General features: G+C 40.8%; 1 long non-coding RNA gene across 1 annotated transcript; it reads right to left on the reverse strand.

The window, feature by feature from the left end:
* Positions 1–7,942: 7,942 nt before the first annotated feature.
* On the reverse strand, positions 7,943–18,179 carry LOC144589481 (uncharacterized). The gene is made up of 2 exons (XR_013545622.1): positions 12,467–18,179; positions 7,943–8,451 (listed from the first exon to the last, which is right to left on the reverse strand). It is a non-coding gene; the product is annotated as an uncharacterized LOC144589481 (long non-coding RNA).
* Positions 18,180–18,970: the final 791 nt, after the last annotated feature.

The raw sequence follows: 18,970 nt of genomic DNA on the forward strand, positions 1-18,970 counted from the left end.
GGAGGGTTCAAGAGGTGCTGTCTTGGGAGAGAGCCAGCGAGCGAGGCAAGGCTTTTTTTTTACTCTTGACAGCAGAGGATGTGTGGGCGCTTTGGGCGGGGCAGGCAAGGTGAGGGCCACAAACTATCATCTGGGGGGCCGGAAATGGCCCCCAGGCCGCATGTTTGAGACCCCTGTCCTAAAGGATCTAAGACAGCTTACAGTATTAAAAGAAACAAAATTAAAAGTTAAATAATAGATTATTGCAATATTTGAAAGCATTGAACAGATATATTAACACTTATAATAAGAACAATATTAAAAACACAAGTAAAATAACAAGAATAAAATAATCCCTTTTAAAAATCCCCTTGGTCAACCCATCATTTAAAGGAGAACCTACCTGAAGAGAAAGATCTTTGCCTGCTTGCAGAAGGATAGGAAAGACGGGGCCAGCCTGGCCTCCTGTAGGTGGGAGTTCCAGAGTTTGGGAGCAGCGACACAGAAGACCGTCTCCCGTGTCCCTACCAAAAACACCTGTATAGGGGTTAGAACTGAGAGAAAGGCCTTTCCTGATGATCTTAATACCTAAGTAGGCTCATAAAGGGAATACAGTCGTACCTTGCAAAATGACGAATCCACATAACAATGACTTTTTGCGATTGCTATAGCGATTCGCAAAACAGTCAGTCCAATGGGGGAATTTCGCTGGGCGTTGATTTGGTTTGTGCTTCGCGGACCGTTTGTTCGCAAGATGACGATTTTTACAGCTGATCGTTGGCTTCGCAAAATGGCTGCCCTGTGTTTTCCAGATCCATTCTTCGCAGGACAGCCATTTTTACAGCTGATCGGCGCTCACAAAATGGCTTCCCTATGGGCGATCTTCGCTGGACAACGAGGTATTTTCCCCATTGGGTTTCAATGCATTCCAGTGGGGAAACGGATGATTTCACATGAGGATGATTTCGCTAAACAGCTATTTCAGTGGGACGGATTATCGTTGTCATGCGGGGCACCACTGTACGGTCTTTTAGATTGCTTGGACCCAAGCTGTTCAGCTGCTATGAGATGTGATAGAACACCTTTCAATGTCTTACTGCTACTACCACAGTTGGAGAATAACATTTTATTATGGATTTTCCCCCACTGCAGGACCACCCTTAATCACTTTATAGTAGGTGCAGGTGCTTGCGTCTAAGCACACAGATCCCACCCATTGTTAGGGAAGGGGAATCTGCACCTAGAAGTAAGTATTAATGTACAACTTTAAAGTTTCTATTTTGTTACCTTTTTAAAAATATACTAAACATACTGATAATGATTATAGTGTTTTAAATGGTCATTTTGCATGAGGATGGGCTAAACATGTGCTCATTGTTGAGACTGACAGTTTCACTGCCAGATCCCATCCTGACTAATTCACCAGTACTGGCTTGGCCGCTAAGGTGCCTAGAACTTTACAGGGTGGATCTATCCTCCAGAGTTCTTCTCTGTGGCCTAGCAAACAGTCACTGGACACTACTCTTTCTTCATTTTGAGATAATATATACCCAGTTACAGCAGTCTGATTCCACTTAACTGCCATGGCTTCTTCCTATGGAATCCAGGGGGGCAAAAGTTTGTTGAACTACTTAGAATTCTGTGCTGTAGGTTCTAATGCTAAGACCCTAACTGGCAATCCCGGAATGAAGCCACAGCAGTGGAATCAAACTGCTACAACTGTACAGTGTAGATACACCCATAGGCTTCTACATGTCCTTCCTCTGCAATCTTGACCTCCATCACTAGTTTGTCCTGAACTCACTTGAAGCCTTAAAAAGGTGTGGGTTTTTTTTTTTGTTTGTTTGTTTTTTGTTTTTAGAACTGGAGGTCACCAGCCGGACAAGACTGGAGAAGTGGATGAAATTATGTTAAAAGAGCCCGTCTTTCCCTCCTTCCCTCCCAAAAACAAAATATATAGGATGTAAAAAATGAGAAGGGAAAGGGAATTGGAATGAAGTACTGACACCCACTAAAATGCAGTTCTTATTGGGAATTAATCATCTGGAGTATCCACACATTAGATTACCTTACGCTGGACCTGACATTATAAAGTCACTGGGCAGTTTGATCCTACGTATATTTAACTGGAATTGAGTTCAAACTACAGACTGGCTTGCTGAAAGCCTCCCTAAAGTTTTTGAACAAAATGGAAAATTTAGTTACCTTTGGACCCCAATTTTCACATACCTTGAGTTGAAATTTTGGCTTCTCCCCATCATCGAGAAGGAAAATATAAACTCATGATTTTGAGGGAAAACAAGATCCAGGAATTTTCCTGTCGGGATATAAACATCTGTGTATATTAAACATGACTACAGCCACTAGCAAAACTGGCATGTAAAAATGAAAAGCTCAAGGCATTGCAGGTAATATTTGCATAATAAAAAGCGTAAGAAAATCCCAATATAGGCCAGAAGGGGGCCATGGAGATACTGTTCCACGAAAGGGAAAGAGATTAACATTTTGTGTTTTTATTAAGGAGAAAAGACATCAGGGACACCACAGAATAGCTGAATTCATACTTGTGCATGTATGTGCAACTGAATTAAAAGGTCAAAACTAATTTTCAAAACAAGACTTACTGCACATGCACAGACACAATGATCAATTGGCTATCCTTGTCACTACATTTTCAGAAACTGGAGGGATTCCCTTATCAAGATCAGGCCACCTTTTTGCACAAAGAAGCGTCCTTGAGAGGCCTATAGCTTGGGATTTGCTGACTGTCATGTAGACAAGGGCATTTTCAGAATGAAGGCACACGTGATCCATTTGTAAATCTTGAATATATGAAAGGATAATCAGGTTGACACAGACAGCTGAGCTATGGCACATCTTATTTGAATTCCCTCTTTCCCTTAGGCCTTGTCTACATGAAACATGCATACTCTGTACAGCAAAAAGGCAAGAAGCATGCATGAGAAGAATGGGCATCTCTGCTGGAGTGTTGAATGCATTTAATGTTTCACGTTCCACTGATACTTCTAACATCAACTTTTTAATAGCTGCATTCATGAGGTTCTAGTGCCCATGTGTTTCTCATTGCACCCTCTCCCTCACTGTGTCATGCTGTTTTCCACAGCAGTCTGTAGGTTGCACAATTAAATATGAACACTATAGAGTGGATCTTACAAACCTTTCTTGCAGCACTCAGAGTTATGACATTGATTATCTTCTCCTGTGATACATTCCATGAATATATTAGAGGACCAGTCTTAGTAGAAGCATTATATTATTGTTCTTTTTACTATTACTTTGGCTGCTACTGCTGCTTTATAGCTACTGCTGCTGCTAAAGAATTTGGATAGGTGTCTTTTTTGGATTATTGCTCCATAATTTTATTTTTAATTTTTTTATTTTTATTTACTATTATTTTGCCTTTTAATTGTATTTTAAATGTTGTAAGCCACCCAGAGACCTTCGGGTAGTGTGGGCGGCATATAAGTTAGATTAAATAAATAAATAAATAAATAAATAAATAAATAAATAAATAAATAAATAAATAATCCAGCCACTTATCATGCTGGATGGAGGATTCAAGCAAATCAAAGCAAAAACATTTAAAACCAACTACTGAACTTAAAATATATTAATTTAGATTTTAAAAACTATAATATATACATATTTAAAACATCAGTTAAAAACTAAATTTTTGAAGACATCCCCATTTTAATTGCTTCTTGGCTCCCTAAAAGCCTCTCTAAAAGGGCATATTTCCCCCTGCTGGTAGAAGGAAAGGGGGGAAAGGGCCAATCGTAGTTCCTGAGGGAGAAAGTTCCATATTGTGGGAGCAGCCACAGAAAAAAGCCCCTAGATCATCACCTAAAGTCATGCTGTGGGTGTCTTGTCCATGGAAATCTGTTTGATGAGCTAAGGCTCAGCTTTCTCATTGGTGTCACCAGTGCACTGGGATTTCTTTCATTCTCAGGCCATGGCAGGTAGTATCACTATACAGTTTTAGGCAGCCAGTTTTTTTCTTCTTCTTTTTTATTTGTATGCTATAAAAATGGCATGTACATTCTAAAAACAAACATCAAACCAAACCAAACAATGAACTGTTAGCCACTTAACTGTGCAATTCTGTGTGTGCATATCTGAAAGAAAGCCCCATTGAGTCCAGTGGGGCTTATTTTCTATAGAGTTCAGTGGTGGATTTTCCCAAGTAAGTCTACACATATGAACCGAGTAGTTCTGCAGATAAAATTTAGGTTTAACCATCAATTTACACAGGTGCTTTAGGAAAGTCTCTCTTCTTTTGTTTTCAGCACCTCTTCCATGCTTATAATAGGGCTCCTGCAAGGTTTAATGTCCTAATGCATGTGAAGCCCTTTGAGTACTTGTAATGTGATATATAAATGCTAAATATGATTATTATTGCTGAACAAGATGTCATAAACAAGGATCACATTTTTCCCCGAGAGGATAGACTGATTCCTTCCCTATTTATTGTTACTTGAGAAGTTTGTTGTTTAGTCATTAAGTCGTGTCCGACTCTTTGTGACCCCATGGACCAGAGCACGCCAGGCCTTCCTGTCTTCCACTGCCTCCTGGAGTTTGGTCAAATTCATGTTGGCATCTTTGGTGAGAAGTTTAGGAAAGTCCAATTTGTGCCTCATGAGGTATGTATGATTCACAGGCAATTTGGGAGACTCTCCTAATCTGTGGTGACTGCCAGCCTCTTGACAGTTTGCTGTTCCCAGGAGCAGGCATGTTTGGAAAGTTACAGGGTGCCATAGGGAAGTTCAAAGGTGGCTGATGCCCATAACACTTACGGCAACTGTACTGGAGAATTGCAACCCATAGCTTAGGGGAAGAGTCATAAAACAGGGTCGCTATTCAGTTTGTAAGATAACAATTCCTCCATGTTACAGGTGATCTAGCAGTCTTGAGAGATGGAAGGAAAAGAACTAATCTGATCTAAAATTAGAAGGAATTCATTTGGTAATGCCTCTAAAAGGTCAATTTGTAAATGAAAAAGAATAGTAAAGAGACATATGTTGAAAAAATAATGATATTAGCAAGAGAAAATAAATTTCTTTCTGCAGTTTTCTGAAGTCTTTTAACAAATGCTCTTCTATGCACAGGAAGATGTTATGGCTAACGTATAATCTGAAATACTGAACACATACTTCCTGTTAATTGTTAAACCTTATTGTTTTTCTGGACATGTAAATTCCTTAATTTCAAGGATGACTAAATATTATGAATTTGTTTACATCTTGTTTTCTGTCAGAGGACTACAGATCCTCTGACCAGATTACCTGGGTTCATTCATACCCTGTTCTTCTGCAAATGTTTCTGCCTAGCGCTGTTATAACTCTCTGCTTAACACAGAGAAACTGAAGGAAGAAAGAATCTCTGAGTTGGGAGCAGGACATGAAACCAGCTCTTCCAGTTCTCTGTACTGAATTTTGAGTGCAAAAATTCAGGGGTTGAGTAGGTTTAACTTAAATTATGCAATGTAGGTTTGTTAGAAGCAGAAGCTTCTTGCATACTGAAAGTGTCTTGCATGTTAGCTTGGTTTGTTTCATAATTGGTTATTGGGAGGTAAACATGGGCTTCATTTGTAAGTCTGATAGCTTAGACATGATTCTTTGTGGAATAAGAATTGCTGTTAGTGTGTACTGACAGCCTATCAATATATTCTGATTTGACTCTCACTTTACATGGGAAAGATATGGGAACCTGAAGTAGTGATAGAGGGATCATTTTTTTCCTGGCAGTAATTCTTGAGGACTGTTGGAAGGAAAAGAACTAACTATAGCAGCCCAGGCTTGGCATCCAGTCACAGGAGAAGCAGCAAAAAAAGAGGCAGGAACCAGAAACTGCCTGCTAGATTTAAGCTGCTGCTCTTTTTTCTTGGCATATTGGAAGAACTTGGAATCTTCTCCTACTTTCACATGCCTTCTCTCTTTCTCAAGCACTCGATTCATCTTCACAATGAATTCTAGAAGGCTTTCAGGGCCGGGACCTGATGGTTGTTGTGGCTTTTTCGGGCTCTTTGGCCGTGTTTTGAAGGTTGTTCTTCCTGATGTTTCGCCAGTCTCTGTGGCCGGCATCTTCAGAGGACTGGAGTAGGAACTCTGTCCATGCTCACAATCTTCACAATTCCTTGCTGTTTGTCATTGTGTGTCCACACACATGGACAAAGAAAACTGGAATCTGTTGCAATGTATTTTGGCATGGACATTGGCAGGGAAAAAAGTACCGTTAATGGTACTTAAGCCTAAATTTTGAGCCTCCTGCCCATCACTGGCTGTGAGCCTCACAGAAGTACGGTAATTGAAATAAAACCTTATTTCTTGCCAGCTGGAAACCTTGGATGAAGAGTGTGTTTTAATATGCAATGACGAGCTTACACAGAATATTGTACATAATGCCAAAAATAAAGTGGGAGAGAGAAGAAAAGGCAACATACTGTGGCGCTTTAAAGACTAACATGTTTATTTACTGTGAGCTTTTGTGAATCAAAATCCACTTGTTCAGACCCAAGGGGTGCAAATACATGTCCCTTATATTTTCCCCTGTGGTGGTAACAGTTCTGTCCAGGTGAGGATACAGGAACAGACAATGTGACAGTGGTTCATTCATTAATATAGGAGTGCGGCTATTAGTCAGTAAATTACAAGGTCTTAGCCAGGGTGATGAGCTATATGCTAGGTAGATTTGGCTATTACAGGAACGTTAAGAGTTGTTTAGGATACAGTGTCTGTGAAGGGAGATAGCTATTTTATACCCATAAGATATTACAGAAAGCTGTGTTGTTAATATCTGTCATGCACCAACATTTTGGTCAACATGATGAGACAGATCTCTTTGGATATTAAGCAAAAAGTTAAAAAAATTAAAAAACAAAGATGACTAAAACATTCAGGCACCTCAGATACTAACTGCTATATTTTAATGTGAGCTTTCATGAACAAGTCCACTTCCTCAGTCACTTCAATACTCTTTGTATATTTCATAAATTATGATCCGCCACCTTCAGAGGAGGAGATATGAGAAAGGGTTTTCTTGGCAGCTGCTCCCAGACTGTAGACCTTCCTTCTGACAAGGGAAATGGTAGCACCCTCTCTGTCGTCCTTCTGCTAGGGCTGGTTCTCAGTGGCCTCAGGTGGTGGAAAGTAGCAAATTTGCCACACACACGTTCTCTCCCCTGGCAGGCCCCAGCTACTCAGGAGAGATGCTGCTTGGTGAAGCTGTCCTGAGGGACTGGTTCCTCAATGCCTGGCTTGGAGGGTCCTGGAAAATGGCCTGTGTTTCTGAGATAGCTACTGAAGGCTGTTGGCATGACCCCGCCTCTTCTTCCTCACTTTCCCTCCTCCTCTCTTAAAGCTAGTCCTCTAATACCGTATACAGTGGTGCCTCGCTTAACGGCGATAATCCGTTCCAGGAAAATCGCTGTTAAGTGAAAACGTCATAAAGCGAAAATAAAAGCCCATTGAAACGCATTGAAAACCGTTCAATGCGTTCCAATGGGCTAAAAACTCACCGTCCAGCACAGGTCCTCCATACGGTGGCCATTTTCGGTGCCTGTATAGCGAGGAATCCGTCCCTAAACACAGCGGGGAGCCATTTTGATTACCCGGCAGCCATTTTGAAACCGCCGATCAGCTGTTTAAAAAAATCGTTTTGCAAAGAATCAGTTCCTGGAGCAGGGAACTGATGATCGCAAAGTGAAAAAAACCCTATTTAGACCATCGTTTTGCGATTGCAAAAGCGATCGCAAAAACATCATCGTGAAGCAGATTTGTCGTAATGCGGGGTAATCGTAAAGCGGGGCACGACTGTATCAGGCAAAATCCAAACAAACAAAACAAAATAAAAAAGACAAAAACATGTGGCACCTTAAATACTATTATATTTATATCCTCTAATATAATCACCTTCTTTCTTCTTGTGGGGGAGAAGTCCTGGCAAAATTTATTTATTTATTTATTTATTTATTTATTTATTTATTTATTTATTTATTTATTTATTTATTTGATTTATATACCACCCATCTGGCAGCCAAGGCCACTCTGGGCGGTTTACAACAAATAACATAAAACAACAAAGTAACAAAATAGCAAATAACAACATCAATACATAAGGGCAGAAATCATAAAGTGCAGTGAGGATAAATTTACAGTACAATAAATACAATTCGTAGGCTTCGTAGGCATCCTTCAGTCTTGAGAGACTATGGTAACATGCTCTAAATTGTCTTCCTTTGGGTAAGGAAATCCATCTCCTTCATCCTCCATTTCCTTCTCATTAGAGATATGTTGAGGGGGTAGCACTTTGGAGAAATGCTGTTGTGGGAGGGTTCATTTTTTGATTCCTACCTGGAGCAAAGGTCTTTTTGTTCAGCGGGGCCTCTGGCAATTGACTGGTTGCTGAAGAAGGGGCTTCTAATGCATTGTCAGGAAATGTTCCCCATGTTATCACCTGTAAAGGAACACAGAAATGCTTTGGATGTGCCCATTCCTGTGATGTAATTTAAAGGAAGCAACACAGCAGTTCACCGTCTCTTCAAAGGTCTATGTAAGAAGACTACTGCTGTAGATTTGGTTTTGAAATGAGCAAAGAAGGTTAATGTGACAAGTCATTAGGAAGTTGACTCTGTTTTATTTGTGGGTTATCTGAACCCACACTTTTCTCTGGATAGAAACAGGTATTCAATAAAGTTCAAAGCTATTGAATTACTTAAAGAAAGAGAGAGAGAGAAAGAAATCCTTATGATTCAAGTGCACAAAAATTCAGAAAGCATAAAGATTTTCTTTTCCTTTTTGAAAATCAAGGAGCATGCCATCCTCATTTTACATCTAGAAATACTTGACATAATATGCACTTCAGAGTGAAGCAGAAGGAGCTCTTCTTAAGCTATTATTGTTCACTAAGTAAAATAATAGCTTTGATATAAAGTTATTCCTTTACTAAACTGCCCTTCATTGCTGTGCCTACATCTGCCCTGTAGTGTCCCTCTATAGCAGGGGTCTCAAACATGTGGCCCGGGGGCCATTTGCGGCCCGCCGGACGATAGTTTGTGGCCCCCGTCTTGTCTGCCCCCGAAGCGCCCACGTGTCCTCTGCTATCAAGAGTAAAAAAAAAGCCTCGCCTCGCTCACTGGCTCTCTCCCAAGGCAGCGCCTCTTGCACCCTCCATCTTGAACTGCAGCCTGCCAGCCAGCCCGCCTGTCTCCCAGCTGGGCTGCTTCCTCAGGCTCTTGCTCCACTTGGCAGAAAATCTGATGTGGCCCAGCCTCACCCAGACTCGGCCTCCAGTGGCCCCCAGGTAAATTGAGTTTGAGACCCCTGCTCTATAGGGACCGATACACTGATACTACCTTTTTCCTTCCTTAATTAACATCTCTGGCATGGGAAAGAATCTTCCAGATTCCCAAAGCCTGCTTCTTGGTTTGATTCTTAGTGAAGCTCATGCAAATGTATACTAGCATAAAAAAAGCAGAGGAAGAGTTGTGAATAACATCTTCTCAAAAGACATTTCCCCCCCCATGTCCAAGAGAAGGATTTACGTACCCCTCTTCCAGGACTTCTAGTTCAGCAAGGCACAGATCATGGCCTTTTTTTAATAGCTGAAGCAGTGTGGCCATGAAAACAATGTATTTGCTAGAATAGAGCTATCATCGTCTTGGAAAAGTGGAATGATGTCAGGAAAGGTTTATTTTTGGTAAGTTTCCTACCAATGTTAGCAGGCCATGCCAGAAAATATTGTAGAGTGAGTTGGGAAGCCTCAGCATGCTTGAATATAATATAATATAATATAATATAATATAATATAATATAATATAATATAATATAATATAATATAATATAATATAATATAATATAATATAATGCACCAGATATTTTCTGAAGTCTTATTCTTAACACCTTGGATCCTAAGTTGCTCACTGAGGTCCTCTGGGGAAGGGTGGGTGGGTGGATTTCAGAATTTGATTTGTATTTTAGCCTAAATCCAAGATTCAAACTAGTGAATGTCATTGGAAGCAGAGCACTGTTAAAATATAAACTAGATCTGTTTAGTCTAGCTTGAAGTTGCCTCACTCCGCATGTTGGAAATCTAATTGTTTTTGCCTTATTGGTAATCAGGAACTGAATACATGTTTCACTGGTAAATCTGAGTACTTAGGCATGGATCTTTGAGGGAGTTGTGGGGAAATGTAGTAGTAACGTGAAATACACATTTTGCCTTAGTGTAAGATTTGACTCCTAGGTACCACCAGTGGAGAAACCCAGTGCATTAGCAGAGTTATGCTGGATTTTTCTAGTTCTGCAAGTGATAGCAGCTGGATGCATTAAGGGACCACATTCTGCTACAGGCCAAAATAGGCCCCATCCATTGATTGAGTTACTCTCATTGTTCTTACAAATGAGGGCATTCCATTGCATGCTTGTTTGCATGTTTATCGATATATATTTGTTAGAAACAAAAAGACAAAGAGCAGAATCTGTTGCTGGATTTCTAGTGGTGAATATGAAGGGGTGCAATCCCATTTCTCACTGAATTCCCCTGTGTGCATGCAAAAATTGCCAGGAGGCCTGTGAAACCCTCCAAGCCACTTTGGGGTGGATTGGACGACAACTAAGAGACAAGGAGGGCAATGGCACCATGGCACTAGGTCCTCACTGCCTGTGCAACCCTAGATTTAGCCCAGTGACACTGCCTTAAGGTTGTACAAGGAAAAACTGTGTTGGATTTCTCGTTTCCACCTTGCTGTTTAGAAATAGCCTTCTACTATTGCTACAGTATGTACATGTGCTAGTGCAGTGCTTCCCAATCTTTTCCAAGTCCTTTTATAATAACCAACCTGTGAGCCCACACCACCACAGTTGCATAAAAAGACATTTTAATGGGGAGAGAAAACACATTAAAATAGATTTTTTCAGAATATAATTCTAACCTTATATAAGGTTATTTTTATTGCATTTTAAATGAATTTTTATTGTATTTTAAATGTTGTAAGCCACCCAGAGACCTTTGGGTAGTGTGGGTGGCATATTAACTAACTAACTAACTAATTAATTAATTAATTAAACAAACAAACAAACAAACAATTAATTAATTGTGGGAGGGCTTTAAATCTGTCTCTACCAGATAAAATTTGAGAAGGAAAAAATGTCAGTAAACTTTGAGTTTAATTTACTTTTTTGGAGATGAAAATGACCCTCCCTTCATGTCTCCTTCCCTCCCTCCAAAAATGCCCCCTCAGTGAAGAGATCTTCCCCCTTGGGCCCAAATAAACATCTCCCTCCATGGGCACCACCTCATGCCCCACCTCCTTCCCTGGTTCTCTTCCACTACCTTTTTGCCCCTCTTGCCTTCCTCCTCCAAGACTCAGAGACATCTCCCCACCCAGATCCCCTTTCTCTGCACTTTGCCTCCATTGCCACACCAAGAAGTGCAGGGACTCAGGCAGAGTGAAAAGCACTGCTACCGCTGCAGTAACTTTTCAATCCTGACACCATCTTGGGTGTCAGTGTTCCTGGTGTTCACTGCACACGCTCCTCATCCAGGCATATTGGATCCAGGGTAATGCTGCAATCTGAAGGGATTATATCACTCCTCCAAAGGTAGAAGCAGAGGAACAGAGAGAAGAGAGCAAGAGTGGCTCTTTCAGAGGGGGTAGAAATTATGCAGATGCATAAAAGGAGAATCCACCCAAGGAGTACAGAAATAACTAAGAACTCTATGTTGCACCTGTGAATTAAGAGGATAAAATAAAACAATATTGTGTGTACCATATTTAATATAATAAATATAAAAATAATTGCAACTAAAAATAACCATGTCAACCCCCAGAAAACACTTGGAGACCCCCAGGTTTGAAAATTGTGTGCTAGAGCTAGTGGGATAACTCTATGGATAGTGACCTTTAATTCATTTAACAAAGACAAAAATATAAAATAGAATACTAAAATAACTGGAGAGAAATGTCATCTTCTGTAACCCCCGGGAAGGATTTGAGAAGTAATTTTTTTAACTCACCTCTCAGAATCCCAGAACCAGGATGCTATAGAGCTGTGAGACCATGCTGACAAAAAGGTTATGAGAGTTGTCCCTTATCCCTGGTGTGGTAATATCTCCTGCAATTACTCTGAGGAGGACACACGTAATCATGATTTAAACAAAGCATGGCTATGGTGCAATCTTTTAAATTCTACATAGCATAATTTTGTTATATAAAATTTTTATCTTTAAAATAAAAATCCATCAGGATATGTAAAGCTGACAGCTCTCAGGAGAAAATGTTATTTGAGAATTTGCCATTTCCCCCCACTGAAGTGAGTAAGTTGCTTTAGAGCAGTTTGATTTTGTATTCTGAGCATTTGTGTGGGACAATTTGCTATAATAATCTCTCACAAATAGTAATTCACATGGCAACCACTGTAGCAGAGAGTAAAGTACATGGGCTGATCTCTTGAATACAAAATGTACTTACCTTCAAAATTCACATGCTCGTGTATGGAAGAGACTGGGTATCAATACTCCGGGAGGCAGTGCAAGACAGGAGGGCCTGGCATGCTCTGGTCCATGGGGTCACAAAGAGTCGGACATGGCTAAACAACAACAACAACAACAGCTGGATAGAGCAACATCTCCTAGGAAAATCATGCTGCTAATCTTAGTTGTGGTATCCAAAGCACCAATCATTTCCAAAAAGAGAAACAAAGTGCTGCCTTTTACCTACTAGAGAGGCTTGGCTCCAGTGTTGATGGGCCCAACTTCAGCTGCGCCCCGGCAACTTCATAATGTGGTAGTAGAGGCTGACAACACTGTTCTAGGTGGTGTCAGGAGCAAGACTTAACAGTTGGGTCTAGTTGTCATTCAGCTTTCCCACATGTCTCTAACCTTGCACTAGTCTGGCTCATGGTGGGAATTTAAAATGGTGGCTAGACAAAAATGGCACTTCAAAGCTCTAAAGGAGGCCCAATTAGACTAACTGTGGTGGACCCAGGTGGAAATACCAAGTGCTATGCCAGTTCTGCTTCCCAATTTGTTTGCTTATATATACAGTGGAACCTCTACTTACAAACTTAATCCGTCCCAGAAGATGTTCGTTAGTTGAAACATTCGTACATAGAAGCAAAATTTCCCATAGGAATGCACTGAAAACCATTTAATCTGTTCTGGCTGTTTTTGGTTCTTATCTAGAGGCGCTGTTCTTAAATTGAAGCATTAGTTCCCATAGGAACTAATACATAATTGTGGGAGGAACTAATGCAAAGCCGGTTAATCCGTACTCTACCACTAGGGGGATAATTTTTCTTCTTTTGACCTAAGATGAACTTAGGTCAAAAAAAGGTCAGGAAACGAGGGGGGGGAGGGAACACCTTCTAAACAGAACACCTTTAAAAACAAGCACCTTTTAAAGACAACCAAGCACCTTTTAACTTAAAAAAGGGGGCAGGAAAGGAGAGGGGGGGAGGGAGGGAAGGAACAATGGGGAAAAGAGGAAAGAAAGAAAGAAGATCATCACTGGGGCACAAAGACCCCTCAGACAAAGGTTTGTGCTGTTAAGCACAAAAAGAGAGAAGAGAGAGAGAAGATGGGGTGGGGGACAGAGCCTTGAGTCTACAGTAGACTCCATTTTAAAACTCAATTTTAAACTCAATTTTAAAGCCTGCCTGCCTGTCTGCATCAACAAACACCACAGTTTTCTGATTTTAAAAGAGACAGATCTTGGAACCACATTTTAAACACACATTTTAAAACAAAAGACAGATCACAGTACACAAACCCTAGAAGTCACAGAATCCAGCAAGCATTATTCCAGTACAGAACTCATCATCACAAAAAAAGAGTCTAAACTGCATTGTACAGCCTGCCTGCATCAACAGCCAGCACAGCCCTTCACAGAATATTTTCTGATTTTAAGAAAAAAAGTCTGTGGAGTCTAAACTGCATTGTACAGCCAGCCTGCATCAACAACCAGCAACCATTATTACAGCAAACAGATCCCCAAAGGAAAAAAAAAGACTTTGGAGTCACATTTTAAACCTACACATATTAAAACAACAGAGAGGTCACAGCACACAAACCCTAGAAGCCACAGAATGCAAAAATAAATAAATAAATTTTACATTTTAAAATTACAGTCTAATTTTCACATTTAATTTTAATTTAATATTACAGTCTACTTTTCACATTTTAAATTCACACTGCAAGACCCTTCAGGGCACAGAAACACAACCCCCCCACCTAGCCCTACTCCCCCACCAAGCTGTGAAAAACCTGTAGAGTACAGTAAATAATGTACAGTGTATTACTCGCCCAGAACAGGCAGTCTCTCTGTTTAAAAAAAGTCAAAAATAAAAAAAAATCAAAAATTAAAAAAGCCCCCCAAAATACAGTCCGCACAGTACAGTACTAGGCAGTCTGAAGACTCTCTCCCTATCCACTCTCTAACCGCTGGGACAAGTGAGGTAGCAGACAAACAGCCGCTTTGCCGGCCAATGGTCAACTGGAAGTTAAAATTTCATGCTTTCCTCACCTCCCCCACTTTTTTTGTTCTTATGTTGAAGCACCATTCGCAAGTAGAAGCAAAATTTTGCGAGCGGAGCTGTTTGTAAGTTGGATTGTTTGTAGGTAGGGACGTTCATAAGTAGAGGTTACACTATAACATTTTGATGCCGCACTCCCAGTTTGCAGAATGGAAATCATTTCCACCTACTGCAGATGAGATGGTCATGAAAACTAGGCAGTGGCTTTTTTTTGTATACTTGCTTTCACTTCCATTAACAAGCTGAGACTGTAGTGGTGGCATAGTGGTTAGAGTGTTAAATTAAGATATAGGAGATCTGGGTTCAAATTGCCACTCAACCACAAAAGTCACAGGAGGGCTGTGAGACAGATACTTTCTTAATTTGATGTATGAGGATAAAGTGGGCAGGAAAAAAAGGAACCAAGCTGCTTTGAGCTTTGTGGAGAGAAGAAAGGGTAAAAATACTGTCCAACAGATTGTGCTGTCCTGTAGCATTAGGATTAAGCATTTTCCTCAGTAATGAATGAGCTCCTCATTTAAGAAAACTGACACTGCCTCAGCATCGGAGGGCTTTCTTCCTAGCAAATGTTCTCAGTGATGATTGAAAGATTATTTCAGGATGCACTTCGTATGAGATGATGAATCCAAAGCATGCCTGCTTCTTGACTTTAGTTTTCATATAGGTGCCCAGGACAAAACATTGGGCCTGATCTCAGTATGTTTTTTTTTTTGGCAATGCAGATTTGAAAGTACTGTACATTTGAAGTGGAGTAGCCCTTTTTGTTATAAATGTTGCAAACATTGTGATTGATAACTAGTCTCAAAATATTCAAAGTGGTAAAGTTTATAGAGCGTTGGGTTATGTAATTACTGTTTTAAAATTTTGTTTTTTTGCTTGCTTGCTTTGTTTTGGGCTCTATTGTGGTTCATAGATCAATAGACATTTGGCCTTGTTGATATAAATGCAATACAATAAATAGAGACAAGTATAATGCCTCAGAGTCAAGCTTTGAGGTACCATGGACAGCTCATCAGTTTAGACTATTCCTGTTAGTCATACTGTGTATCTCTGCAGTGGTACTATGAGAGTATTAGTGTGAAGGGTTTTTTTTAATTGTGAGAAACTCCCCCAAAGCATTTTTGTTTTAGTTTGAAATACAGTGGTGCCCCGCTTGATGACGATACTGTGTTCCAGGAAAACCGCTGTTAAGCGAAATCGTCATCAAGCAGGGGGGAAAAATCCCCATTGGAATGCATTGAAAACTGGCCATTGCGTTCCAATGGGGGAAATACCTCATCATCCAGTGAAGATTGCCCATAGAGAACCGTCAATCAGCTGTTCAAATTCGCTGTAATGCAAAGCTTCCATCCGGTAAGCAGCCATTTTGAGAAGGGAGGGAAGCCATTTTGCGGAGGGAAGCCATTTTGTGGAGCCGGAAAAAACATCGTTTTGTGAACAAACGGTTCGCGAAGAAGGCTCCTAATCAACATAAAGTGGATTTCCCCCATAGGAACCATCATTTTGCGATCACAATAGCGATCGCAAAAATGTCATTGTCAAGCGATTTCGACGTCATGCGGGATAAGCATCTAGCAGGGCACCACTGTACGTATATTCCCACAACAGTTCACATATTAAAACAAGCAGCTATCAACATCAATAAAGTAACACAAAGCAATAAAAAAGTAAAACCAAAAGCTTGAAACGTGAAATGGCAGCAGCAGCCCATTTTAATAAAGTTATAACTAAACAATTTTTTAGTCAGAAAATACAAAGACTTTCTGAAATGTGAAAATAGAACATTGGAAATATATTTCAGAAACAATAATAATTACATGCTGTCAAATCCGTTTGACTTATGATAACCCTCTCCGAGCTTTCCAAATTTAGAGCACCCAGAAATGGCTCAGCATTCCCTTCTTATGGGGGTTCACTGAGACTATGTGGGAGCCCAAGGCTACACAGGCTGGCCTTTCCCCTGAGAAGCACAGTGGAGAGCCAAACCTAGAACATCTGACTCTGCAGCCAGCTGCCTTACTCAGCTAGCCAGCCAGGCATTCTATTTGAATAATTTAAAACATAAAAATATTTCAGCACTATGAATATAAAAAGCTTTAGAAAGATGGTAGGGAAGAGACCATAGATGGAGATCCAGAGCATTGCATTTACAGTCTAAAGTCTTCATTTCTCTTTTGTTAGGAGGCCTCACCGCCACCTAAGTAAGAATGTAAAGCCAAATCTCATCATTGCTGTGGGATTCAAGCACCCACTGAACAGCACAGTCTTTGAGGTAATCAGGACCACAAAAAAATTGAAAGGCAAGAACTAGGGGCCTGTATCCAACTAAATATTGGCTGCAGCATCAGGATTTCTGGCTCCTTTGCCCTGAGACATCTCTCGCATGGAAAATGTGCCCCAGAGAGTTTCCCAACTGTTTGGAGGATGTGTAAGGGTCATGGAAAGCTGACAAAGGAAGGGATTTTGCATGCCCCTTACTTGTGCCCATGAAAGCTGCTTCCATGGTAACAGTGGGAGTGTTGGATATTGATCAATATTCAAAGCTTCTAGTTACAGTGGTGCCTTGCCAGACGAAAAACCTGCAAGATGAATGTTTTTTGCGATCGTGTTGGTGACTTGCAAGATGGCTTCTTCTCTGGTCGTGCTTCGCAAGACTGATGCCTCACAAGACGAAAATCATTCATCTTGCAAGGTTTCCCATAGGAAAGATGAAAATTTCGCAAGATGGCGCTACTCGCAGAATGAATTACTTTCGGCTTGCGAGACACCACTGTATTTTTTTTTAATCATTGTTGATTAGCAAACACAACACAGTATTGGCTCGCATGTGTTAATACACTGACTAGTTCACTTTTCATAGCCTGAAACTTTTGAACTGTCTTCAGATTATAGCTAAACAGCCTGGTCTAATCTAGAAATCTCTGAAAAATGAAGTATAGCAGCCATGGTCTGTTTTCTTAGCCCTGGGGAAATATACCTGTGATGTTCGTGTGAATTTGTTCCTTTGAATGTCAGTGGCTTTTCCATTGTAGACCAGAAAGGATTGCAACTGACCCAGACCCTATAAGCACGTGTGCATATTTAATCCCAGTAATGTATGCAGGTGTACAATTATCTAGGATCTAGAGACCAAAACAGCTAATTGCAGTCAGAAGACAAACAGTGCTAGTGTGAGATAGTGGTTAGACCTTTAAACTGGGACACAGGCAATCTGGACTCAAATCCTCATTTGTCATGAAACTCCCTCGATAATCTTGGGCCAGTAACACAGTTGTTGTATATGGAATTTGGTTTAAAATTGAGTCTTTCATGGGAGGTAGTTAAACAGTTTTTTTGGTAGGTAAGAAACAACAGATCCCTTAAAAGTAGTCTATTCTAGAAGACATTGTTTGTGCAAAGCAAAGCTATGCCTCTAATTTTGCTCTAATTATTACTGAAAACCTGGCATAGGAAGTTAGAGATGTCAAATAAAAGTGGTAATTTATTTAAATAACCCCTCTCCCAGTCCCTCTGTCTTCCTTAATTTAGCCCTTCATGTTTAAGAGATTGATAATAGGTGAATGGAGGGGACCTGATTCTTCTGCGGTCGGCCTGTATCTAATATGGTGACTAAATATCTACATCTGTAACTGGCTTCCACTGTAATTCACATATGGAAGTTCACTTACTCTAAACAGGGGTCTACAAAGTACAGTCCGTGGGCCACATCCGGCCCGCCTGGCCTTTTTATCCAGCCCCTCTGTGTGTGAGTGTGTGCACACAGCTGTGCAGATGGGTGGGCGGGAGTTCATGCTGGTGGGCAGGAGTGGGTGTGGGTGGGTGTGCATGGGTGTGGGCAGGAGTGTGTGCGTGTGGGTGGGTGTGCATGGGTGTGGCGGGAGTGTGTGCGTGTGGGTGGGAATGTGTGTGTGTGAGAGAGAGAGCAGGTGTGTAGGAGGGAGTGCGTGCAGGTGGGCGGGGGTGCATGCCAGTAGGTGGGCGGGAGTGTGTGTGTGCATGCAGGTGGGCAGGAGTGCATGCAGGTGGGTGGGTGGGAGTGTGGGTGGGCAGGAGTGTGTGTATGCATGCAGTTGGCGGCAGTGCATGTGCATTATGCATGCATACACACATGTTCCTTCAGCCATCAAAAATATATTATGTGACCCTCCGTGAAAAGTTTGGAGACCCCTGCTCTAGAATAAATGTTTGGGGACCTTTGGTCTAGAATAAAACTTTGGAGAGCCCTGCTCTTGAATAAAATCCCATTAGGATTCTGGCCAGTGATTTATGAACTTGTTATGTTGTGTTATATCTTCAAGATCTGCAAACTTGGGAATATTGCAGTCTTAAAAAGTGAGACAATTTTAATTCCTGCTCACTCATGAGCCAGCCTAACCAACTTTACAACTTTACTGTTTGGATAAATCGGCAGAACTTTGTTTATTGTTTATTGTAAGTTATTT

The sequence above is a fragment of the Pogona vitticeps genome, chromosome 5, assembly GCF_051106095.1.
Source record: "Pogona vitticeps strain Pit_001003342236 chromosome 5, PviZW2.1, whole genome shotgun sequence".
NCBI lineage: Eukaryota > Metazoa > Chordata > Lepidosauria > Squamata > Agamidae > Pogona > Pogona vitticeps.